The sequence below is a fragment of the Plecotus auritus genome, assembly GCF_963455305.1.
Source record: "Plecotus auritus genome assembly, chromosome: 1".
In the NCBI taxonomy this organism is placed as follows: Eukaryota; Metazoa; Chordata; class Mammalia; order Chiroptera; family Vespertilionidae; genus Plecotus; species Plecotus auritus.
In genome coordinates this window covers 181707466-181734088 of record NC_137770.1, presented here as the reverse complement: position 1 = coordinate 181734088, position 26623 = coordinate 181707466, and the positions used below count along the sequence as shown (strand labels likewise).

General features: G+C 36.6%; 1 protein-coding gene across 9 annotated transcripts in view; it reads left to right on the top strand.

Moving 5' to 3' along the window:
* The window catches only part of BMPR1B (bone morphogenetic protein receptor type 1B), a 393766-nt gene that overhangs the window by 302786 nt on the left and 64357 nt on the right, over window positions 1-26623 (top strand). The window contains exon 1 of one of the 9 annotated variants that reach the window (XM_080640958.1): window positions 19204-19334. The exons of the other annotated variants lie outside the window; for them this stretch is intronic. The gene's annotated coding sequence lies outside the window, so the exon portion shown is untranslated. Of the gene's footprint in view, window positions 1-19203; window positions 19335-26623 lie in introns of those variants that run through there. 9 annotated transcript variants of the gene reach the window in all.

Genomic DNA, 26623 nt, shown 5'->3' with positions numbered 1-26623 from the left:
ATAACAAAACATTTCCCCCCAGATTATTGCTTCATGCTTCTCCCACTCAGGGCCTTGGCCATCATTAGGGTGGGAAAACAACCTCAATGCTTGATGTTTTCACATCAGAATATTAAAAACAAGCGATGCTAAAGCTGTGTCAGGGTAAATTGGACTATAGTGTGGCCACATGCAAATACAATTGAATCATCTGTCACCATATATTTGGCCCCTTTCTGCCCTCCCATCCCTGGAAGATGATTTGGCTTTGGGTGGTGGGCACACAATGTACACTTGAAACCTTTATGATCCTATTAACCAATGTCACCACAATCCTATATAATAAAAGGGTAACAGGCAAATTGTCCACTCAACCTGGAGTTCAACCTGAGCTCGACCAGGGGGCGGAGTCAGCCCGCCAACTGCCTGAGGCCCCTCCCCCTGGCCGGCCCCACCCCTGATCAACCCCCCATACCCTTATCAGGGGTGGGGCCAGCCAACCAACCACCTTGTGCTGGCTGGACCCCACCCATGTGTGAATTCGTGCACTGGGCCTCTAGTCAATTTAACAAAAAAACATGAAGTGATAACACAAGCAACATAAAAATAATATAGTTGAGCTCTGGTTGGGTAGCTCAGTTGGTTGGAGCGTTATCCAGTACACCAAAAGGTTGTGGGTTCAATTCCCAGGTAGGGCTCATACCTCTGTTGGGGGTTTGATCCCTGGTTGGGGTGCATATGCAAGGCGTTGATGTTTCTTTCATTTCCTATGCTTCTCTCTCTCCTCCTTCCTCTCTAACATCAATAAACATATCCTTGGGTGAGGATAAAAAGAAAAATAGAACTGAAATACAGTTGCCCTGTAGAGGACAAGTTAAGTAAAAGTTATTTTAACCCTAGAATCTATAAACAGGAGCGACTGGAATAGTTAAACAAAATCAAAGGATGAGAAAATGTGCAGAGCCAGAAGTGTGTGGTGGGGAAGTGTAAATTGGGCCACAAAAGGTAAATTGTGACTGGCTGGTGGTTTTCAAATTGTGGTCCTTGTGTCAGCATTACCTGGGGACCTGTTGGAAATATAAATTCTTGGGTCCCAATCCAGATCTACTGAATCAAAAACCTCAGGGGATGGCTCCAGAAATCTGTGTTTTCACAAGCCCTCCAGGTGATATGCACGTGCAGCTAAAGTTTGAGAACACTGGACTAAATTATGTTTCTTTTGCAATGCCAGGTGAGTAAGCTTGAACTTGATCCCACAGGCACTGGAAATTAGGGAATATTTGTGAGCAGAGTTGTGGAATGATTAGTGATTTAGATAATGGAGTCTTCTGCTTTATTTTTCTAGGAAAGGCATTTTTGTTTAGGAAGATATAAAAATGCCACAATATCTAGTGGTCTTATTTAATTCATACATTTCAGATAGTATATTAATTTGTAGTTTCTGATAATTAAATATGACAGTTTTTAATGACTCAATAGAACTTTGAACGTTTCCAACTGAAGTGATTTTTATTCACTATAAATTATAGAGTGAAGTTTTCCTTTGTATGTTATTTTATTCTGTGAACTTAAAACATTTTTGCAGACTTAATAGGATCTAGGTGTACTCTTAAAGCCTAAAGATATTGTCCAAATAATTTTAGAAAATGGCTGAGGCCATTCCCCAGGTCACTTAACTGTGTAATTTTTCCCCAAGTATGTTTTGCATTTTAAATGTTTTCATTTTTCTCTTAATCTTGTTATGTATCAGTAACACGTGATGTGCTGGCATCTTCTGGAATAACACATTTGTTCCAAGTGAAAAGGACTAGGTTCAGAAAATCTAGTCAGCCAAGAAGTTTACCCAACAGAAACCTATATTGGGTCTAAAACTAATGTGCTCACATTTTCCATCAGAATTGAAATGGAATGAAGCCAAGAAGGCACTATGAGAAGTTTGCTGGTTTTAGACCTATAAGAACCGCATTAACTAAATATGCCATTTAGTCCTGTAGGTGACAGACAGCATGTTGAAAAAGTTCTTTTACCTGGAAGTCTAAGATGGGCTGACTATTCCCAACATATTCTGTACCTTTTCCCTGCTTTATTTCTTTAGAAAGCACTTATCATATATTTTCTTGCAACTACTGTAAGCCTTGTCAGGTAAGGAATTTAAGGAATTAGGCCTATTACCCCTCCTCCCCAACCTTCCCACCGTGCTATGGCCTTGGGCCTGGAACAGAGCCTGGTACCTGGTAGGTGCCAAATAAGTAATTGTTGAGTTAAGCAAGTGAATGAATATGTAATTTAGAAAATTAATATTCTGGCTGTATTGTAAAGTTGGATAAAGGAAGTTAGGACTAGAGAGCAGAGATCAGGAGCCTATTGCTGGCAACGGGGTAAAAAATGATGAAGGCCACATTTAGCATCCCTTTAACAGCATCAATGGAGAGCTGAGGAAGGATTACAGAAAAATGTAGGAGATTAAAATGATTACGTTGTTGATGGATTGGGTGTTTTGGATGTGAGAGAGGGAGATGCCTAGGAAGATTCTCAGGTTTCTGGCTTTGGCAGCGGAGTGGATGGTGGTTATGTTCAGAGAGATACTGAAGGAGGAGCAGATTTAGAAAGGAGAGGGCTAGGTGAGAGGCTTCAGGGAAGAAGGAGAACTTCACATCTAAATATATGTGTTTGATGTATCAGCAAGACCTCTTAGCCTGAAATGATGGAGACCCTGCAGTCGGCTGAATGTATAGAACTAGAGCCCAGAAAAGGACACTTGAGAGTTGACTAGTGCCTAGTAAGGGTGTTAACTAGTGCCTACTAAGGGGGTTGTGACTTGATGTAGGCTAGTGATCTTGCAACAGTCAAACCAGGAAAAGCCATATATTACTCTGTGTTCTGTATGAACATAGGAATTTTTAACTGTTGTTAATATTTCTTTTCTAGACTATTTTTTAAGTTATAAAGAGAAAGCTTTGAAAAAGAGAAAATTTAAAAAATATATATCCGTGATTCAATTTTGTTGGTACATTTGGAAAGAATGGAAAGGCATTTATCTTAGGATGAAGTGCCTGAGTACCTCTAGAGTGCAAAAAATTTACCTTTAGCTTGTCCTGGCTAGCCTCAGACTCTACATTTCACTTACACAGCTATCTTCTTTTATTGAAAACATGTTGAAGTACTTTTTTTTTTTCCTTTTAGTCACCGAAATAGTAAGCTCTTTAGTAAAACATTCAGAATGCATGTAATGAAAAATGTCTACATGTATCGAGTAAGATTTCTGGCATATTATGTATCTGCTTAGTAATATAAATTTTAAATGGTTATGTTCTTCACCAACACATTTTTCATGTATTTTGAAGCTTAGATTTTTGCCAATAGCTGTTATAACTGTGGTTGATTTTTATTACCTTATTTAGTAGAAGAGAGTCGAGCATCTTGAACTGGTCTTCAACCTAGAAATTTATTTAAAAATTTGATTTCTCAAGGGGGAAACATGGTTGAAAAAGATTCCTAGGCCATTTGAGGATAGTGATGGGAGAGATACTACCCAATGAAATTTACAGAAACTAAAACAAAACCATTCTGATCTATATCTATTATTTGGTGAGTGCACTTTAGCTTTGGGTGAAATCTTTGACTTGTTATTTGAATTTAACCCTCGCTGCTTATTCTCATGTTGACACTTTGCATTACTCTAATACAATGTTGATGATCTGATAGTCTTAGCTTGCATTGGATACTCACTAAGGCACAGAAGCATTAGGGGCTACACTGCCTATATTGCTATCAATAAAACATAGATTCTGAACACAGTATGTGGGATCTAAACTAGATTGCTAACAGTGAAATTATAGTTCTTTATTAGATGGAAGAAATTCAATTGAAGGGCCCAAGGTAATAAAGATTTTATTATAAGAACCTTTTATATTTACTTAAAAGAAGCCTGGGTATTTAAGGGCGCTAAGAATAACTGTTAGATTTCTCCATAGAAACAGAACCAACAGGAGACATATATTAAAATTGTAAGTGAATAAATATTATAATGTAAACATGTATTTTTTATAAAGAACAGGCTCTCATGATTATGGAGGCTGACAAGTCCCAGGATCTGCAGCCGGAAGCTGGAGACTCAGAGGAGCCAATGGTGTAGTTTCAGTCTTGTAGCCACAGGCTGGAGACCAGGAAGAAGATCTGATGTTCCTGTTTGCGTTCAAGTGCAGGGCTGGGTAGTTTATTAGTCCCTTTTCTTGTTTCTTGAAGTAGGCCTGTAGTGCTATCAACTTCTCTCTCAGGACTGCTTTCACTGTGTCCAACAGGTTTTGGGTGATTTTGTGTTCATTTGTTTCCAGAAAGTTTTTAATTTCTTGCTTGATCTCATTGGTAATGCAGGAAAAAACCCTCTGTCCCAGGTTGAAGGCAGGCAGGCAGGAAGAATTCCCTTTTATTTGGGGTAGAGTCAGCTGTTTGTCATATCCAGGCTTTCAACGATGGCATGACAACCATTCACATTAAATGGGGTAATCTGCTTTAGAGAATCTGTCAATGTAATTGTTAAACTCATCCAAAAATTCCTTCACAAAAATACCAGAATATTCTTTGATCAATATCTGGGTATCCTATGACCCATTCAAGTTGGCACATAAAATTAACCATCACAATGACTTATTTTAAATTTGTTTAAATTCATTCAATCAATAAGCATTTTAAGCACAGCTCATTCTGGGTTTCTAAAGGAGACAAGTGTCAACCCCTAATAGACCAAAATAAAGTAATACAAAATAAAAAATACAGTTTTTTTGTGTTTATATTCTTCTTTTTTTTTTTTTTTAAATCCTCACCCTAGGATATTTTTCCATTGATTTTTAGAGAGAGTGGAAGAGAGAGGGAAAGACAGAGAGAAACATCAATGTGAGAGAAACACATCGACTGGTTGCCTCCTGCACGCACCCTGACCAGGGCCCAGGCCGGGGAGGAGCCTACAACCAAGGTACATGCCCTTGACCGGAATCAAACCCCAGGACCTTTTGGTTCACAGGCCGATGCTCTGTCCACTGAGCCAAACCGGCTAGGGCTCATGTTTATATTCTTCATCAAGATATTTTTGTGTGTGTATGTTGAAGTTAAATACATGGACTAAAATTGACTTTCTTATTCTGAACTTGAAATTGTTGAACAGATATTAAGAAAATCATATACTTGTTTTTTCCTTTTTATTTGTTTATATCATAATACATATTCATCTGGAAGGTGGTAGCATAATCATAATGTAATGAATTAATAAAAGCTTGGTCTGTTAAAAAATTATTACTATATCTAGAGGATACCACAAAATTTTTTTCTTCAGCATTTTTGGCTCCTGAGTTACATTATTCTATTCTTGCTTCATATTTGTGGCCCACTTTTTCTGCCATGTATTTCTGAATTCAGGCCATGTAAAATGTTTGTGTTTACTGGACATAGTAGATAAACAAAGTTTGGTTTTATTTTTTCTTTGAAAAAGCATTTGAGTCCTTATAAGCATAATATTTAGCCACAAAGTATAGCTTATTAAATGGTCATCACAGATATGCCCCATTCCCCACCCCTACTTGCACTCAGCCCCATCTACACTTTATGAGTTGAAAAATACAAGGCAATTGGGGAAATAATTTTAAGAATTTAGTAAGTGTATTTAGATTATTTAGATATCTTGGAGTCAAATACAAAAACAAATTATCTCATTATTTTTATTTTAAAAATTTAAAGCATTTAAATGATTCTGAATTTGGCTCATATTGGAAATTATAGAACTAGGAGCTCCATTAAATAAACATACTCATTTTCTTAATAATTATGTCTTAATTTCTCCAAATTTGAATGATATTTCTTATTTCTGGTTACATGTTAATGACAAGGTAGCTACTTTTACAATGTGAAGGCTTTATGGAGGTGCCTTTATAAAATATATGTTTGTCTCTCTTGATTGAGGAAACAAAAATTGAAAGAGAAAAGGGAAAAAACCATTACTGTACATCTGGAAAAGCAAATGCATTTCCCCGTCTTTTATAGGCACCTTTGTCAGCCTGACTCAGTGAATCAGATGTGGTGGGATTGGAGTGATTTGCTCTCAGTGAGTGAATATTTGGCTTGCCAGCCAGTCTCACTTCCTAGGCTGATCTTGGGAGCACTGGCACTGCCATGATATCTGTGGGCATCTCCCCGCTTTGGGTTAGGAAGCATTGGAGGCTGTGGCTTCCTCAGGAGGTCTGTCTGTGTGAGAATAGTCCAGACTGCTGTGTGGCCTTGATGTAAATACCACACTTGGTGAATGCTTTCTTTCTGAAGGATTCAAGTCCAATCTGAAGGATTCAAGTCCAGTGTGAAAACCTTTTTTTTTTTTCTTTTCTGAAAAAGGTTTGTGGCACTTTCATAATAGCCATGCCTGCTCTGTTGATTTAGATCAAAATCATTTCCTCCCAACATCATAACCATTTTACTGTTCAGTGGTGCAGAAGGCATCATAAAGAGTTGGTGAAATATTTTGGATCATTTGAAATTGAATGAGTGATGAAAATGAAAATATCTTCCACAGAGGTGATACTGTGAAGAATTGTACCACTAAAGGCAGAAAAAAAGTATCTCCACACTAGGAATTTTCTTAAGTGTTCTAATGATATGAGCCATTTGGAGAAACATCTAAGACAAAGCCAAATGTTTGCAGTTCCACTTAGTCTTTCTTCATGCCTACTCTAAAGTAGAGTCTTAAGTGTTTCCTCTTTCACATTTTCTGGAAAGGGTTCACAACTCCTCTTAATGTTTAATTAATATTTATGAAGTCCTTTGACAATTAAGGACTCATTAAAATTCACTTCGAAAGAAAAAGAGATAAAAATACTTTTAAGACTGAAGCAAAATGTGGTAGCAACTAGAAATTCACATCTCTTTTTCATTATGAATTGCCAAGTCAGGAACACTGCAAAACAAATAAGATTCTTAAAAAAATGATTCTAGATTTAAAAAATGATTCTGGGTAGTAGTTAGACTATCATCCACATATTTGATTATTACATAGCGGCTTTAACTTTGCATTGACTAGTATCTTAGACTAGTAGCCCTGTGCACGAATCTGTGCACTAGTAGCTCTCTGCGGGGCCTGGCTGCTCTGCGCCCACTGCCCAGAGGCCCTCCGTGGCCCAGAAACCCATCTGTGGCCAGGCACGGAATGCTTGCCTCATTGCTGGGGTGACGAGTCAAGCATTCCCCCCAACCCCCTGGCCGCTCCATGCCCGCTGCCCAGAGGCCCTCCGCGGCCGGGGTGGAATGCTTGCCTCCTCGCTGCGGTGACAAAGCAAGCATTCCGCTAGGCCGCTCACGCTGCCCGCTCTCAGCGGCTGCCCCCGCAATCCCCGGGACTGGGGGACTCTGGCGGGGCTGAGAGGACTGGATGCCGCCATCTTTGTGATGGAGTGACAGTTACTTTGCATATTACCCTTTTATTAGATAGGATGAGTGCTTTTTTTCTGAAGATACTAGGAAATTCTACTTTTATATATATGGCATATCACAGAAGATCAGACTTTGGAGTCAGACTTTTTGTGTTTAAATCTCAGTTTCAAATTTTCCTAGCTCTATGGCCTTGTATATTTAGATTATTTAGGCATTTTGGAGTCAAATACAAAAACAAAAACTGAGGCAAGTCCTCAGTGCCTCAGTTTAAGTATTGTATTTTGGGGAAAATAATACTGCATGACTCATAAGCTCGTTGGAAGAAGCAACTGAGTTAATAAGTAAAAAACACTTAAAATAGTGCCTGTCACACTGGTGTTTTTGCCTCAAGAAACTTTCAGTTGACACTTCTTTGGCCCTAATTAAGGCCCTTTGGAAAGATCTCCCTTTTCCCCTGGGCTAAGGTGGTGCAAAGGAATGGTTAATGAATCCTCACTTCTGATGGGCAGCATTTTAGCTTCCTTTCTCATTTCAATTTTCCTTGTCTTCCCAGAACATCAGTCAAGGCATTGTGCCCTACCACTTAGAGCTACCTCAGACTGCAGCTGTTCTCTTGATTGAAACATGACATAGAGCATAGGAATGCCTACATATATATTCAGTTGCTTTCAAAAGCAGTCTTTTATGAATGAGAAGTTACTGAAGTTCAACAAGGTGTTTGGAAGCTAGAGCAGTTACACCATTTTGGTGTTACTCCATGTAAACCATTGCTCCCTGGTAATGGAACTAAAGAAATACCTGGGCATGAAATTGGGTTATTGACTAGAAAGTTACTTGCCTGTTCATCATTACGTTAAACATGAAATAGAAGTATGTATTGGAATGAGCAGAGAAATACCGAGGTATCCGTCCACATATTTCTTTTTCTGTGAGGCTTAACGTTTGCAGAAGTAAGCACTGACCTGGAAACCAAACATTTGTGGTTCTGTTGATACATGTATCATGCCATTTATTATGAAGTAATTGGCCATTCTACTTTACACACTATAGGTCATAAGATTAAATTTGTCTTCTCAGAGAGCTGAGTTACTGTTATTTAACTCAAACCTTATCTTTAAGACAAGCCTCATAAATTTAATAACAATTAGTCATAGTTTCCACTGGAATTTTTACTGCTTTCACCATCTGTCCTTCTCAGTCTATACACTAGGTATTGGATCTGTTTCACAGTAACTGAGTAAGCTTCCACTTCTAATAACTATTTTCTATTGAAAACATGATTGCTATATTTGTAATTTTTGAGAAGATGATAGTGAATCTGCTGCGATTTATTCTTCGGTTTTTGGGTGTGTCATGGGAGACTGTATTTTCAGTTGTTATGTGTGCACGATACAGTATTAGTAATGACCCGATGTTAGGACATACTCCTTTTACCACTTCAGGGCTATTGTGGACTCGGTTGTGTACCCCTAATTTACAGTGCTAACTTTGCCTTTATAATTTTTAGCCATCTAGTTCTCAGTTTGGAATGGAAATGCATTAGTTTAGAGAACACAGCTAAATCATCTCTACATTTCCACGGTAAGCACTCAGGGCATTCGTACTGATCTGTCTCCTTCTCGGTGTTTGCTACAATAAGGCGACTGTTTCCCAGCTCAGTGTGGTTCATGGCTCTCTTCTCCCATCCAACCATTATCAGAAGCCGGAGTCCACTTCTAGTTGTCAAAGCTAAAGGATCCGAGTTGTCATGTGTCTAATGCAAAGAGAAAAAGAAGAGAAGGACGTCCAGGTGTTGAACTATGAATGTTCCGTAATTGTAAGACAGGCTTAAGTTTTTTGTGTAAATGGCAGAATGCTCAGAATGCGAAAAGAGTTTCTAAATTGTGTGCAGAAATGAAAATGTTCAGTGAATAAGCTTATCTTTCCCCAAGAGTCCTACCTTGATTTACAACTCGCACTTCACTGTATATGCAGTAAAATTTCAGAATGAAGTGGTTGCTTGGAGAGATGAGATTATTTTGTGCTCTGCAGAAATCCATTCCGACTTTATTAGTATTGCCCTCTAGAAAGGTCTTATAGTATAGTTGGCTTATCTTTTAGTCCATTATGATAATTAATATGTTTGCTCCTATAAAACTACCTCAAAAAGCTATAAAGTAATCTAGCTTTTTTCAAAAGTGGTTTTTTTTTATACTGAGAACTTATATGTCTTTCAAAAATTTGCATAGGCTAAAATCAGAATTGGATACATGTGTGAGCCAGTTAACATCAAACTGTAATTATTTGATCACAAATTTCAGCTAATAATAATATACAAATTGCTCATGCTTATATGGAGCAAATTCTGTTTAAGGTACTGTTCTAATCATTTTACATCTATGAAGTAATAAATACTATTATCTCTGTTTTACAGATGAGGAAATAGAGGTTCATGGAGTAAATAGTTTAAGGTCACATAGCTATTATTCAAATTAATAATTGGGTAACTCATATGTAAGTAAACTGTACTACTTGTAATAAGAGGATGATAGTTGATAGGCCAGGATATATATTTGCAATTAACTGTTGTTCAGTGTGGCGTAATGTATATAACATGGTGAAGTTCCATGGAAACCTCAACAAAGATGCATATACAGGGTATTCCAAAAAATGTATACACACTTTAACAGCTAATCTATTACATTTTGAAAGTGAAATGTATTTTAATAAACTGCCTTTATAATTACTCAAAGTGTGTATACATTTTTTGGTACACCCTATATTGCTGATTGAGAAATGTTACATAAATGGTGAAGGAAAGGGAGGCTGTTGTAGGCTGAAAGGGTATTATGAGCAAAAGCATGAGGATATAAAAAACATGGTGCATATAATAAGAATAAGGTGTGGACAGGGAGAAGATCATGGTAAGAGATGAAATTGGAAAAATAGTTTGAATCAATTCATGAAGAACCCTGAATGCCTTCATAAGAATTTTAGAACCATTAGAGCTTTTTGTTAGTTACGCTTTAGCTTTTTGGCTTTACAAGTTTATGCATCTATGTTGTTATTTTTAGAAGGCAGCAGTGCAAATAATGGGCTATAGAAGTGGATGGAGATCAGAGAATACAGCAGTAGTACTGATTAGGGACAGGGATAGAAATGAGAGGCTCTGGCCATTAGCTTATATTTTGCCATAAGGGAAAATTTAGGAAAACCTATCCTTGTTACTAGAAAAAACAACAACACCCAAAGCTAACATCATCATCATCATCATCATCATCAATCAGGTGACTTGGTTAAAATAGTTCTGTGGAATGGTGACAATCTCAGCTCAGCCTTATAGCCTTATATCTGAGCCTCAGCCATTCATAAAAATGGGGATAATTATAATACCTGTGGTAAGTTCTCAGTAAATAGTAGTTTTCTTTCTTTTATTTGTGGATCATTTCAGCAGTTATTTACTTGCCTAAAGTATATACAGCATACTGTGGTAGTCGATGTAGACAGTAAAGGGTTAACTGATAAGCCACTTTCTACATACAATTTTTATTGTTTTCTTACATTTTAAAGTGAGTGTCCATATTACCTATACATTCTCTTAATTCTCTTCCTATTAAAAATGGGGCATTAGAATCCAGCGAAGTTATATGACTAGATTTATATGATTTTACAGGGAGGGGCAAAAATAGGTTTACAATTGTGAGTACTCAAAACAGAGTTTATTCTTGTGTTATTATTTATTATTGTATTTATTTTCCATGCAAACAACTGCGAACCTACTTTTGCCCCACCCTGTATATCAATGGAAGATTTGAGGTAAATGATTAAATATATGTTAGTTATAAAACTTCATTAGCACTTTATGTGGCTATTATAGAATGTATATAATTTTTTAATCTGTCTAACAAACACATATATGTTCATCTACAAATCTTGCCAGGTGCAAGATGCTGTGCAGATCTACCATATTGTTAAAAAACAGTAGCTGATACTACCTAGCAGTTGGCGATAACTCATCAGGTGAACTGAATACGGCATACGAGGCACCTGTTTTTAAGATACACTTATGTAAAGTGCTCTGAAAGCAAAGCTGATAATACATACTGAACCCTGAATATGCGTTGATAATATTGGCGATGCATCATGTTCTGTCCTGCTGTTTCTTTGAGTGGAGCCACATGTATTTATCAGCAGTGGCAGGAGCCCTGTCTTCTTTTTATGCTATAGATATGAAAAAAAAGAATGCATATCAGCAAAGTAGAAGTTATGTAGAACCATAATGTGTTTGAAGTGGAAGGGAGGTTAGAGAGCTTACCTTCCTACCAACTCATTTTACAGGGACGGTAATTCAGGAAACACAAATGTGCTATTGTGGCCTCTAGGTTGCTTTGAACCTGGCAGCATTTTTAGCATGATTGTTCCCATCTTTTCTTAGCCTCCTTTTTTTCCTTGCTGGGCCAGGCTAAAAGAACTCAAGTATTTTTGGTAGGAACTAGACTGACTGACACAAATGACAATAAAAACAAAAACACACAAAGCAAATGAGATGCAGGACTGAAAGGCTATGGTATGTAGCCATAACCTCCTTTGACTACTGGTGACAATCATAATAGATTATTTTCAGGCCTTAGGAACTCAGAACTTGTTAGAAATTTAGCTGAAGTGATTTAAAAGGGGGGCAATACTGCAAACAAACAAACAAACAAACAAACAAACAAACGCAAAAGGAACTGGAAGTGTTTGAGAGTTCATGTGCCAGTCAGGATCAGACAACCCATCTCTCAGAGCAGGCTAATAAGATTTCCGGGTAACAGTATATCTCAGTGGTTGCTAGAGGAGGGCATAGGCCTGACTGTGCTACCATGCTGCTGCTTCCTGTCTTCACGCACAGCCCTAAAAGACCTTATGGAGAGTGGAATTCAGGTTTCAGTACCACCGCTCTCTGATGTTTGTTCATTTTTGCTTTGTAATTTATTTCCATTTTACTAATACTAAGAAGAATTAAAAACATAAACTTAATTAGTTGAGTTAATATTCTATATCAGAGCAAAATTCACCCTTTATTAACTGTGGTTTATAATTTAGTTAATAAAATGCTCAAAGGAAATAAAAGCTATTTCCAGACTAATAAGTTAGTCTAATTTTGGAAATTCACAGCTGCTGTTCATTTTTGGCTTTTTGTCTTGTCATTTTTCTTTCTTTCAATATAATATAGTCTCTTTATCTATCCTAATCCCTTTCTCAGTAAGCTCATTAATACAACTCACAACATACATTGTTTTATATGTGTGTAATATTCTGTAAATATGTAAATATAGATATCAGCTTTAAGGTCTGCCTGAAATTAGGTGGGTAAAATCAGGGGATATCCATATATATATCCATATGTAACATATAGATACATGGACTTAGTTGTGAAGGATTTCCCCTGTTTGTAGCTTGGCAAGCTTGGATTTATTTTTATTTCTCTGTCCATAACTAGTTATGATCTTAGGCAATGGGGTTTGGATGCCCTTTCCCCAAATTCTTTATTAGGTAAAGGAAGTAGCTGGAAGCAGTTAGCAGTGTAACACATTACAGTGTTTTGGAATGTTTTGGTTACCAGAGAAGCCGCTACTTTCTGCACATGATTCCTTTCTTTAGAAACACCCATTATCACTCTCTCTGTTACCCATCCGGGGAATGTGTCATGGGGATAGCAGTTACTGTGGGGCACTGTTATATGATGGTGTTGCCTCGGGTCATTTCCTGCACACTAAATTTCTAATCTAGACAGGTATGTTTGGCCGAGTCTTTTCTAGTGAGCTAATTCATTCATCGGTATTTCTTCCAGAAACATCTCCTGAGAACCTATGTTTACCACCTACGCTTTATTTGGTAAATCGTCACCATGCTGGTTTTCCAAATCAAACATTCTGGCCATTCAGGAGATTTCCAAGTCAGTAGCGTGGCTAGGGCAAGAAATCATGATTCCAACACCTGTTTCGAGCCGTGTTATCCTGTTACACGTGTGACTTGGCCTATTGTAGGAGCCGGTGCTCGGTTACGTGTTTTGTATATAAGTGATTGCATTTTGGTATAAAGGCACAAGCATAGCATCTCAGGTGTTCCTTTCAGGGTTCTTTTGCCTTTCTTCCCAATACACTTATTCTCTCTTTGTCCTAAAACTCCTTCTCAGGTGGGCTGATCTAGGCTGGGAAAACAATTCTTTTTTGACAACCCAGAAAGGAAATTGTGAAGGCCAGCCACCCTGTGTGAGGCTGACTGGGGCCCTGGGTGTGTGAGAAGAGATGGGATCCAGCAGACGCATGGCGGGGGCGCTCCCCTGAGATGACAAGCATGAGTAGAAGTTCACAGTTAGGAGGTCTGTGTTGAATGGAGGGGGGCAAACAAGGATATTCCACATCTGGTGCTTCCTATCTTCTCGGTGAGAGTGGGAGGGAAGAAAGACAGCTGGGTCTTCAAGAATACCGAGGTTTTTAGAAGCCACTGGGATTGGGAGATAACGCATGACAAAGGGAGGCAGAGGAGGATCTAGGATCAAATCAGCATATTCTGCTCATATCCTCCAGTAGAGAGAGCCTCCGCCCCAGTGTTTCCCAGGCACGTGGAATATAGGGAGTGGAGGCCTCTGGATTTGCTGCTTACTTACCAAGAAGAAGAGTGAAGCTGAGAAACTTGACATGCGCAGCTATGGAATGTATATGTACATTTTTCAGCCACTCCCCATACTGTGCTCAGAGTACCCTGTGCATCCTGCTCAGAGCATTATCCCTTGTTCAAGGCCCTGGAAAAAGAAAATACAAAAATGTTTTAAAGGTTTCAGTTTTTTGTTTTTTATTATTATCCCGGGGGGTTTGCTCAGAAGTGAGATATTTCTGAGGTGTGGAAAATACTAGGAACATTTGGCAGAAAGAGAGGTTTTGTGGGAATAATTTGTTACTGGTAGATCCTCACTGTGGACATATTTGTGGGAGGGTGAGAAAGGAAGGATTATACAAATACTGAATCTTTTGAGTGAATGTTGGTATGATTGATAGTGAATTTTTAAAGTTTCGATGCGATTATTCTGGATCATTATTAAACGTAATCAGAAGGCAGACTTTTTCTAATCTTGATTGGGAACTCAATCATTTAATGGCCAGCCTTCCTTCGGTGACTATTTTTTAAATTAGTTTTTATTTAAATAATGTCACCTTTAAGTCACTGTCTGTGTCTAATGCAGGTTTGAATTACTAAGCACGCCATTTTTAGTGCAAGCACTGACCATTTAAGATTTGCTGGATATGCTACTGCAATTTTTCTGATTCAGGCTTATTACACCAGCAGTGAAAATATATTTTCCCAAGACCACCTGATCATTATTCTGAAGCATTTGCTACTGGTATCCTAACATTTAATTTTTTGTGTGGGTTGTCGCAGTTCTCATGATGTAACAGACATGTACGTCGGTATTTTATTGTTGTTCAACCCGTTCTATGATTGGTGAAACAGCCCAGGAGAGGTGATAGTGGAGAAGACATTAAAGGTTGGTGAAGAGGTGGCAGGGAGTTTGATGCTATGCAGCAGAGATGCTTTTGAACAATCCTGCTGAAAAATACATCTCATGAGATGCAGGATGTTTTCTAAAAGGAGTCAGCATTGGTGTGCTATTCCTTCAGGGAGCGTTTGTAATGCGCTCAAGAATGTGTTGGTGGAGGGATCAGATTCCAGGCTAACCTTCAGTTGCTTTCAGTAGTTGACATAACACACACCTGTGTGTTCTCTTCTCTGACCTCAAATTGTTTTGAAAAGCTTCTGACATCTGGAGGTGTGAAAAGGAGCAGATTTTGATATGGTTTCTGACAAGTAGGAGAAATAAGTTCTAAATGTACTGTTTTACCTGAATGTGGTACTTGATTCATCTCATGTTCTTATAATCAACTGTAATAAAACCCCCAGTGTTCCTTGATAGATCCGTGTTTTTCTTGAAGCCTTTGAACATGCTAGAGATAGAAACGTGTAAACATATTTACATGAGAAATAGCACTCATGTAGTGTTTCATTTTCTTGAGAGGAGTCATTTTAGAAACTCTCTTTCAAAATAAGGGAATTGTTTGTGAGTAGCAAGAGCACTGACAAAGGAAACAGACCTAACTCAACCTCACCTTCTACATAGTAGTAGGTAAAGCTTTCCTTGATAACATCAGCATCAGTATTGACATAAAGGTTGTCACTTAAGAGAAAATATACATCAAGTATCAGTAAATTGCCTTTGAACTTGAACTATTCTGCAATAACTTTGGTAACGGAATATGTGGCCTTTTTATTTTCCTCCTTCTTTGGTCCTATTTTCTTTTTTATGTTTTTAATTTATCTTTATTGTTGAAAGTATTACAGATGCCCCTTCCTAACCCCCGGGGCCTTTTGACATATAGGTTACAATATGTATTTTATGTATTGTTTTTATATTATAAAATAAAGTGTTTAATGTTTTTGTATTTCAACATCCCTGGGATCCTAGACTGATTTTTATTAAATCCACAGATTTTTCTTTTCAAAATTGGGCTTCCTTTGGTTTGGCATCAGTAACTTATTCCTTGCAATCTATTTAATTGAGTAGCTTCTGCTGTTTATCCTAAAATGCAGATAAATGGCTTTCAGCACAGTGTTTATAGTTTAATAGTTCCTAAAGTAAGTCAACATGATCTGCTAGCGCGTACGTGTCATTACTAATGATCTCTCTGCTTATACTTCCCTGCTAGTCAGGAGACACTGAACTCTACAAAGGCAAGAGCCTGGCACAGCTGGGGGTGGGTGGGCTGTTTGGGATGGCGCCTATTGGCAATACTTTCTTTCCCTTATTGGTATGAAATGGGAAGAGAAATACGTGCTTTACCACAATTTTAGCATGCACAAAATTGTCACAGAGTGCCATATTCTTAGGGCTGGGGTGAAGATAATTTAGGAAGTGGCTATTAGAGTTGTTTTATTCCAGGTTATCTGTCTAATTAAGAATCAGCACAAGTTTAATACTTTTCTGGTTAGGCTATTTGACTACGTGATGGAAAATGGGAGCCACCGGGAAATATTCCTAACAAAAAGCTGCTATGGTTTTAATTACGAAAACACATATATTTTTGTCTGCCAAGAAAGATGGAGAGAAAATAAATAATTTTATTAACTAATCATTTACCATAAATTGGACTTATTCATTTTGAAAGATCATCTTGCGCTTTCCTTAGGGAAAAGAAAACAAAACAAAAAAACAACTGAGACTTTGCTTATAGGAGGATGAAGAGGCCTGATGACCATACGAGTTAAAACTGACAAGTTGTACCAATCTCTAACTCATTAAGTAGTAAAAGTTCTTGTCTGCCATGCCACATTATTTTCCAGTTGTTTAGGTAAACGTAAGAGAATGGTTTTCTCATAGCTGAAGTATCAACTGTTAAATTGTGGTAAAATATTTTGTTTGATCTATGTTCTTTGTGAATGTGGAAAACTTTCTAAGTGAAGTGGCCACTTAGCATTGTCCTTTGTTTCCACATTAGTATTATTATTGTTTGGGAGCATTTTGGTCATTTAAATGGAACATGACTTAAATATATATTTCTTACCTTCTTAATTTGACACTGACATTTAAGGTCATATATCAAATTTATCAAAATATCTCAGGCAAAAAAAAATATGGTGCAAAGATACATCTAACTTATGTTGGTATGAATGGCTCAATATACAGAAACATGCGAAGAAAGGGTTTATGAGAGATAATTATATTTCATGTGGCATCTTAAGTTCAGGTTTCTTGTTATTTTTTGGTTGTTTATTGTGAAATCCCATATTGATAATTATTTAAAAGAGGAAGAAGGAAACATTCTGACCAAGAATATGATGTATGTGCAGGTACATTATTGACATACATGAAGAGATATAAATTGGATAAGGAAAATGAAGGAAGATTTAAAGGTAAGATCAATTAGGCTTTTTTGAGCCTGGGCCACTGAGTCTACTAGGCTTTATACAATTAAACACAAAAAAAAGATAGCTTTTAGAGAATGTTTTGAAAACTGAAGCCACTTGTTTATAGAAAGAGGGACAGCTTGAGCAGCATCAGGCCAGAGTGTTCCAAAGTGTGCCATACTCAGATTGAAGATAACACAATCATTGTACTAACAGAGTCTCAATTCAGACCGTTCCTCAGTGTTTCTGCCCAAAGTCAGCAAGATTGTCCTTTGGCATCTTATTCCTGTAAATCACAGGGAAGTGGTTGGTGCTTCAGAATCTCAGCACTATTTTAATAATTAAGTATAATTTTGGGGAAATTTTTTGTATTAAAATATCAGGAGTCTGTATATTGCTAGTCACATAAATACATACCCAAGACCCAGTTCAACCACCCTATTTTACTTTGGATGCATAAACCAGATTATGGGAATAGTTAGGAGAATATTAATATAATATTTTGTGTTATACCTTTTAAATCTTGGTCCTCCTTTAGTTGGCCTCAGAGTATTACTGGGGACTTTGATGCAGTATTACCAACACTAATGTCTGCATATATGAATGTCTGAATATCGGGGAAGCCATAAGACTTGCCAAATTCTGATGAGAAGAGAATGTTTTTATGGACATAGGAATTTATTTTGACCTAGTATATATCATATGGAATTTTCTTAATAACACTTTTTATAGACTGGCTGGCTTAGCAGGGAATTAATATCTAATGAATGAAAAAATGAAATATTGAGCATTTTCTTTAATATACACATTTAAATTATATTTACATTTTAAAATAGATATTTTTTAAAATTTCAACTTTTTTTGTATATACAAATGAACTTTTTTGTGTTTTTAACCCATCTGTTATTAGGAAAGGTATCTGTTTTTTAGATAAGGTTTTAGATTATTTATTTAAAATGGCATGGATACTAGCCCGGGAGACAGATGGTTTTGTGTTTATAGAGAGTGTAAAAGGAAACAGTGAAAGTTTTGGTGTGAGTGATTCGTCAGCAGCCTTTTTATGACAAAAGAACAACAATTTAAAAAAGGTAACTTCTCTTGCACTCTCCCAGTTAGATTTTAAGGTTTGTGGGCATAGCAGTCATTGCCTCTTCATCTCTGTGAAAACCAAAGTGCTATGTAGACAGCCTTGTATATAATAAATATTTCTTTAATCAATCTGGATTGGTAGCAATTTTATGCTAGTTTAAAATAAGTATTTTTTTTGCTGTTTTACCATACATGGTTAATAGGATAGTTGTGTCTGAAATATAAACTTTATATAAAAAATTTAATGAGTCAAGTCTATATGGTGGGATTTAATGAAAAGATAAAATTAATGGTAATCATTTAGTTGTCATTTTTCCTAACATTTTGAAAGGCTCCAAATTATAAAAGAAGTTTGACATTTAGTATAAGTAAACCCCTTAAAAATGTTTATGTAGCTGATCAATTTGTGAGGTTGTGCTTACTTTAAAAATAAACTTAGGAATTGCATGTTGAAGCACCATTCTGAATGTCAAAGGATAATATAAAAAAACAGATTCCTAGATATTTAAATGTCATATATTTTTCTGCCTTACATATAATCAGAAGCAGCTTTTAACCATCTGGAAATGTTACATAATACACAATGGTCAGTGACTTTCTTTCTGTTTATTTTTTTGATGCTAAGTTTTCCGTTCTCTTTTACCTTTCCATTGTCATATGCCATGTATCTTGAACATAGCTCAGTGCCTGACCAGAATAATCTCTCTTGCCAGTTTATAATCAAAGGGCATACTGAGAAAAACAGCTGAGCTGTATTAGGCAACCGCAGTCTGGACTGCATTTCTTAACTGCTGAATAACACATCACAGGTGCAGGATTAGTGCTGCCTACGGTGCTGGTCTCTTTAGTGGAAACCCCTAGCAATTCTGTGCCTCCTCCTCATGTCTCATCCTGGGGAACCTGGCAATGATCTATCAAGCGCACAGAAATCAAATGTGAGTAGTGGGGAAGGCTTTATATCTTACAGAGGCTCGTTTTCCCCTCCAGATATTGTAAGCAAGATCAGTTAAGCCAATTCTGGCACAGACACGAAAGAAGATGATAGAACTTAATCGTTTCTTGGCATAGAGAGTGAAATAGAAAAATTCGGGGGGAGGGGTGTCAAAAATTTTATGCACAAAAATCACATGGCAAGGAAGTGCAGTTTAGCTTAGCTGCCCCAGCAGTGTGTAATTTAGCTGACTTCTGCACTACTAAATGCCCACATATATTGCTTTAACTTCTGCATTGCATATGTGTTGGAGTAAGTGGTGTGCTTGCCTCTACACATTTTCAACACTGTCATGGTTAAAATTAAGTGTTGTGGCTGTGTACAGCCCTTGTGGTATAATTGAAACATTCTCAGTTTTTGGCTCTGTGAATTCTTCAGCTACCTATGACAGATGACTCTAAATTCACAGATGACAGAAGTCTAGGTTGCTTTCTTGCAAATATGGCCTTTAAAAATGCAAAAGTATGTTAAAATATATATTAAGGATCTGAATATTAGCACAACAAATGTTTTGAAAATAGATTAACTAAGTCATTTACTTTTGATCAAGAGGGTTAGAAATTATTTTAGCAAGGTCGAGTATATTCTCAGCAATGAAGGCGATTTTAGTAATTCATGTCATTTTTGGTTTCTATCTTAGAAAACTTTCTGTGAAGCAAAGCACATGAATGTAAACAAAGCCATATAGATAGCACTGCAGGTTTTGAATTGTTTATTTTAGTTTAGAATTTCTTTTCCTTAAGACTCTATAATGGTACTCTAATATTCACAGTGTTGTTTTAATTTTTATTTTGTTGCTGATTATCATTATTCTACATTGTTTCATCAGAGATAGATCTTTAAGTTCATTGATGATGGTAACAGTTGATAACAGTGTATTCTGTGATATTTAAAAATATGTATGTATTCTATGCCTCAAATATTTATTTTTTGCCTCAAATATTTAAACACTTGAAATAGCATTATGTTTGTATTTTTAGGTCAGTATGCTCTTTAACTAAGATAGGCTTTAACAATTATTCAATTAGAGGATGCAGAAAGGATAAGGAACAGAGAGATCAATCCTAAATGCTTTCTAGGTTTTTTCTTTGGGGAAAAAGAATGGCACGAACTTGGTGATTTGCTTTTTGGTCTGTCTGGCTTCATTGTCACTCCTCTTCTCTACATATATGAGTCTGTTCACAGTAGTTTTACACACCAGGCTGACTTGGAAGTGCTTTGCAAAGCGGCAGAGTAAGTTTTAGTGTGGGGGCAAGTTGAACATCTACTTTGATTAGCTTCAGAACCCTGTGAAGCAGAGCATCGATAGAAACGTCTCTGAATAGAACCCGAGCGGCTGGCCTGGCAGGCTGCCAAGTCTTTGACATTATTGTCAAAGAGACCATGCATCAAGTTTCTTTTCCAACAATGTGGATTTGAACAGACACATTAAATATTTTTAAATACAGAGATATTTTGAATTTTTTAATCGTTCTATCAGCTGTGATTATGCTATTTGATGGCTATAGATTGAGTTTGATGTTAAATTATCTTTAAACATTGTGGCTACTTGCTTGTCAAGCCCCTTATTTCTTATATTGATGCTTTTATTAAACTACTTATACTCATGTTGTGTTTGGAATATTTTAAAAGATTTTTAGTTTGGTTGAACATTTTGGTTGATTTTCTCCATATTCAAAAACTTATTAACACCTGAGGGAAAGCTTACTGCTGTTGTACCTTTAAAGATTGTATGTGTGATAACCAAAATACTATCATTGCTATCATAATCGATTATTATGCATACTCGGGCTCAGAACTCTGTAGTAGTTACCTACAAAACCAACAAATATAGATGTCTATATTGTCTGCACACATTTATGTAATCTGCTTAATCTTTTCATGATTTGCACAAGTCCTAATCTAGTATCCCATACAACAAAACACTTGAATGATAGAAGCTTTCACTTTTTATCCAGGTGGTTTGGAGTCTCTTGGCAGGGCTTGTAAGATATAAAATGTTGAAAACATGATTATTCTGCAGAACCTGAGTGATGTGGTAATGAGGATGTGTGTGGTGAAAAGAGAAACAATTGCCATTAAATGAAAACATGTAGAAATATTTGATGCTAAAAGCCCCAGTTTCTATAGACAGCCAGCACAACTCCAGCATTTTAAAACTAAATGTGTTTTTCTTAACCTACTTAATAGTGTTAACAATGAACCACTGAAATGAAAAACTCTCCTTATGTCTCCCTGGTTTTGCTGCTTACGTTTTCCATAAAAGATTGTGGTTGATTACTGCCACCCATAGTAATCTTTCCTTCTATGCACTCCTACCTAGGACTTACTTACATTTTATAATTGTATGTGGCATTGTGACATCTATTTTATTGTTTTCATATACTATTTTTGGGTTTCCATATGTAGTTGATTTTTCTTACCATGTCCCATGTGTAGTTGATTTGTCTCACCAGCAAAATTATTATTTTATTGAGGTTACTTCCAGTGCTCAGGGTTATAATGTTATATAGATGGAATAAGGTTTTATGATTATTTGCTAAATAAATGAATGTACCACAGGAAAAAAGAAAATTAATAACAATATATTAGTTGGCCCTGAACAAACTTTCAGTGCTTCTTAAACCAAAAGGCTCTGTATTTTTATAAATTTTTTGCTCACAGTGATGAATCTGGAAAGAAAGGGAAAGTGAAAGAAAGTAAAATGAAGTAATATATTTGAAGAAGAACAGGAAGAGAAGTAGAAACATATAGGAGACTAGTGGCCTGGTGCACAGATTTGTGCACATTGAAAGGAAATCAATTAGAAGAAATATTTTAATATCGCTTTTCGCCCTTTCTCTATAATAGAAGTGTCAGAGATTAAAGACAATTAGTAAAATGTATATGAAAATAATATGTAAACTGATTAATAAATAAATAATGACATGATATAACAACAACAAAGACATGATATAAAAACAACAAAAACGTGATATAAAAACAACAGTGATGCAAACAATGACTGATAAAGTGATTAAACTTAATCTAATATCTCCCTGTATACCACATTAAGAGTGAAACACTTTCAGAGTGCTTGACTAATTTACCTTGTGATGAAGTTTTGCAGCTTTAACTTTAACATCACATGCTCTTTGAACTTGAGAGAAAGCAACATATAACTGACCATGTGCAAAAACTGGTTAAGGTAGGAATATTCCTACTCTGTCTAGAATTTGTCCTTGTGATTTATTAATAGTCATTGCAAATGCTGGCATCATGGGAAACTGTCTTCAAATTAATTTAAATGAGAAGCCAGTGTCAGATGGGGACAAATCAGTTCTTGGAATCAGAACAACCTCTCCTTCTGCAGATCCTGTTAATACTTCAGCTTCGATTATGTTAGGTCACAATCTTTTGATAATAAATCTAGTACCGTTACAAAGACCCCATTTACTATTAAGATTTCTCAGTGGCATGATGATTGCACCTACTTTCAATTTTAATTGATGACATGGCATTTCCAAAGGAATAATATGTGCCAGGGATAGGGGAGGCTGGGGGAAGATCAATTGGAGGGGGAAAAAAAAAAAGGAGACATATGTACTACTATTTGTAATACTTTAAACAATAAAAAAAGAAAAAAAAAAGAAATTTGATGAGAAAATTTTCCTTTTCGGCATCATCTGTTGAATCAATGGAATCATCACTCAAATAGGTATGAAAATCTTCATTAAGTATATCCAAAATTTCTTCATTTAATTTGTGAACTTGTTCATTTTTAGGACAAAGAATTGCACATTTAGATATATTTTTAATATTATCTATAGATATACTATTTCCAAAGGTAGCATCAATAATAGATCTGTTACAAATCATTTCACAGGGGATTTCAATAGCATCCATTCCGAGAGCTTTATATGTATCGCACATGCGTGAGTCAACATTTATTTTTAAATTGCCAGTGCGTGTCATATGTATCGGCCGGCAGGTCGGTCAGGTGGTCGACTGATGTATGGTCGGTCACTTAGCCTTTTATATATATAGACTAGAGGCCCGGTGCATGAAATTTGTGCATGGGGGGGGGGGTTGTCCCTCAGCCCAGCCTGCACCCTCTCCAATCTGGGACCCCTCGAGGAATGTCCAACTGCCCATTTAGGCCTGATCCCACTGGATCTCACAATCCAGGACTGGTGGCTCCCAACCACTCACCTGCCTGCCTGCCTGATTGCCCCTACCTGCTTCTGCCTGCTAGCCTGATCACACCCTATCTACTCCCCTGCCAACCCGATTGCCCCAATTGCCCTCCCCTGCCTGTCTGGTTGCCCCTAACTGTCCTCCCTTGCAGACCTGGTCACCCCCAACTACTCTCCCCTGCTGGCCCAGTCACCCCTAACTGCCCTCCCCTGCTGGCCTGGTCGCCCCTAACTGCCCTCCCTGCTGGCCTGGTCGCCCCCAACTTCCCTCCCCTGCAGGCCTGGTCACCCCCAACTTCCCTCCCCTGCAGGCCTGGTTGCCCATAACTGTCCTCCCCTGCAGGCCTGGTCACCCCTAACTGCCCTCCATACAGGTCTGGTTACCCCCAACTGCCCTCCCCTGCAGGCCTGGTCCCTCCCAACTGTCCTCCCCTGCTGGCCTGATTGCCCACAACTGCTCTCCCCTGCCAGCCATCTTTTGGCGGCCATCTTTTGTCCACATGGGGGCAGCCATCTTTGACCACATGGGGGCAGCCATCTTGTGTGTTGGAGTGATGGTCAGTTTGCATATTACTCTTTTATTAGATAGGATGAGTGAGCAGGGACAAAAGGAACAAAAAATAAAATAAAATAGGAAAAGAGAAAAATCTGAAGAATTAAACAAACAAAAAAAGGAATAGCAAGCTTCTGCTGCACAAAAAACGATTTACTCTTACTATGTGCAAGGAACATAGTAGGTGCTTTTCTTGGAATATCTCATTCAGTTTTTACAGCAAACCAATGAGTGCTGCCACTCTCCACATCCTCTGTAAGGAAGGTTAAGTGACTTGCTCAGGCCACAGAGCCTGGAAGTAGCTGAAATGGGTTTGAACTGTTCTGTCTGTTTTATACTCTATCCTGGTCACGTCTGCATCCACTGCTCGGTGAACACACCTGATACTGGTTTCTCACCAGACATTTCATCCCCCTCCACCTTCCCTTGTCCCTCTTTCCTCTGACTCCTGAAACTCTTGAAGAAGAAAGATTTCCATGCAGGTAACATCACAGTTAATAATTAAAAAGTCTACTCTTCCCTTATAATATATGAGATTTTGCTTTGGTATTTTTGAATCAAAATTGTATTTATATTTTGTTACTTTTTAAAAGAATTTAGGCACATATCCCAACTTTGTATCAATCATTGGGTTTCATATTGTTTATATGTGTGAATATATATATACATATATATATATATGTGTGTATATATATAAATTTTATTACAAACAACATAAAATTTTATTTGAAAATGTGTTAATGAAATAAAAGCGAGTTAAGCAATGAAAATTGAGGAAGCTTAATAGACAGTAAATTAAATCATCAAATTGAGTGAAATGATCAAGATTTAAGTGATAAAATAAAAATTAGTTATCTATTTAGTGTTCTTATTTAAGATCACTAAAAGTTATTTTTAAAATTAACATTATTTTTTAGCTCTGATTTAAGTTTTATTCCTGTTTATTATAGACTCTTGTTTTTAACCAATGTATTTAAACCAGTTTTTGTTAAGAAAGGAAATAGGCATTGCTTCATGTTATTTATTACCATACATGATAGCTAGGGTTAGAATGGATCATTCCCAAAGCATTGCTGGCCAGTTTAGGACTTTCAAAATTTTCTTCCACTCATCTTTATACCAAAAATACGTAAGTGCAAACTAGTGTGATAAGAATTGCAATTGCTCTTCTTGCTCCTTGCCTGCCCTCTGGTGTAGAGGGGGTAGAACAGTGAAGACACAAAATTTTATTATTTTTGTATATATATTCAGAGAGCTAAAAAATAAGCAAAAAAAGAAAATGAATGAAAACAATTACTAATAGATCCTGTGGCACAAAATAATAATGTCATTTTTAAATGAATTTTGATAACTCACATTCGTTTCTAAGCATATTGTGTATTGATATTTAATTTTCCTTGAATTACCTTTGTTGTTCATAAAGATTGTTCTCTATGTATTTTAATATTGGGAATGGATTCTGATTTTCTCTTCACTATGACATATAAAAACTAATAATGTCTCACTTATGGTATTTTTGAAGTGATAAAAATGTTACTGAGAAAAAATAACCAAAATTAAATATAGCCAAAACATTTTGGGATCTAATGGATGAATATAGAATTTAAAATTTATTTGTTGCAGAGTTGTAGTAGCATTGTAAATTTTTTTAGCATTTCACTTTTATTTTGTTTTATGATTTTTCTGAAAAAAAAAAAACAACAACTCTTGTTCCATTTTCTTTTGTGAAGATCATATGGAAGAGTTCATAATATAAAACATTTAGAAATATTTTAAAAATAAACTTATTTATTAAGATTATACATCAAAAGTAGTTATTTTATTGTTTATACCAGGTTTCTAGCTAATAATTGTCCACTAATTCCAAATAAGTGGTTTAAAGAAACTTTGCCTTATTTCCTAACTTATGCAAGAAGAGATGCCATATATAACTTTCATATAACTATACACAAATATATACAAAGTAGCTGAAAACATGTATAGAACTATAGCATATGTCCCAGAGAAGATATTCAAGATATTCAAGAAAAATAACTTTCTATGTAACCTTGGTAATTGAATGAAAGTCATATTATTGCATGCTAATTATTAGGTTATTTCATGAAGTTTGATTAATTTGCCTGGAAATCTATAACTCTCGTATAGAAGTCATAAGGAGTATAATTTAGTTGTGATTCATTAAGAGTACACACACAGATAAGCACACATGTCTGGAAGTGATTTTGTGGTTCATTTTTCCCTAAAAGTCTGGTGGTCCTTTGAAAAACGAGAAACAATTTACATTGGCTTCCACATGCCCTACTTTGTATTATCTTAATAATTTGTATAGTTAACTCCCTGGGTTATAATGTAACCAGCTAATCTAAACGGGATGCATCTGAAGTGTCTGAATTCACACTATGAACTCAAGATTGGTCAGAGAAAGAGAGGAGGAGAGAGGGTAGGAGAGAGAAGGAAGCTGAAATATATGATGAGCTCCTAAAGAGTGACTCATTCAGTAGAGGA